The following is a 997-nucleotide window of genomic DNA, read 5'->3' as shown; positions in this document are numbered from 1 at the left end:
ACAGGACAACCCAAGGTTGTACATGTCATTCCAACACAAAGTAGGGGAAAGCAGTGGGGGGAGGGAGCAAAGGGGGTTGGATAGGAAGAGGATGGCATGGGGAGCATGGCACTAATCCACCCACGGGTAGGGTGTTGTTATGTCTCCAAAGAGATGGGAGTGTGAGTGAAGACCCCATCGTGGCCCACCAAACCTTGAGGGCAACATAAACAGGTGGAGCAACTGATGAACAGAGAGGGCTAGGGTGTGGACCCCAATCAGAGCCAAATGGACCCCTTCCCTAGAAAAATATGCTGCAGAGGACAAACTAAACCTAGAGGTTGGGGAGAGGGGCCGGCCTGCCACACCCACATGGAAGTAAAAAAGAGTGAGGGACTAGACCCCATACTAGAACACCAAACCCTGAGGACTGTACGGTCAACAACAGCTCGAGACATGATGTCCCCTTGCTGGAGCTTACTCAACAGAGGACAATACTGGGGACAAATGGCAGGGAGTGAACCTGGTTTGACCCACCCCACAGTGGGGTGAACCAAGAAGGGAACATAATAGATCAACAATGGGTGCAAAGCCAAGCCACAAAGCCACTGAGGAGCCCCCCAAATAGACTTCTGGGTAGAAGGGGCAGCTCCCAGAAACGCCCAGAACTGGTGGGGAGATAGTCAGAAAGGTCAGCGGCAGACCTGGAATTATGTCTACTTTTTTTTTGGAGGTTTTTTTGCTAGTTTTGTTTCCTCTTTTTATTGAATCTTTTGTTCTGTCTCTGTTATTGTTGTTTTGCCTACCAATATGAGACAGGTATGGGAAGCAAGCCCGAGGAGAAAGCAGCAGGACTAGCTGCTCTGGAGGGCCTTGGGAGGAGGAGGAGATTAGGAAGGGACAGGTGAGCAAACAACACCGTCAAAAGGTAAACAACTAGGGAATTAAGATCAACAGTGAAGAGGATGTAGAGATTCTGAAAGTGTTGGAGCAATAGCAATCTAGCTGAGAGGAATTC

Source organism: Echinops telfairi, unplaced genomic scaffold, assembly GCF_000313985.2.
Source record: "Echinops telfairi isolate 266 unplaced genomic scaffold, ASM31398v2 ScPeMD7_23;HRSCAF=83, whole genome shotgun sequence".
Taxonomy (NCBI): domain Eukaryota; kingdom Metazoa; phylum Chordata; class Mammalia; order Afrosoricida; family Tenrecidae; genus Echinops; species Echinops telfairi.
Note: the sequence above shows the minus strand (reverse complement) of the source record.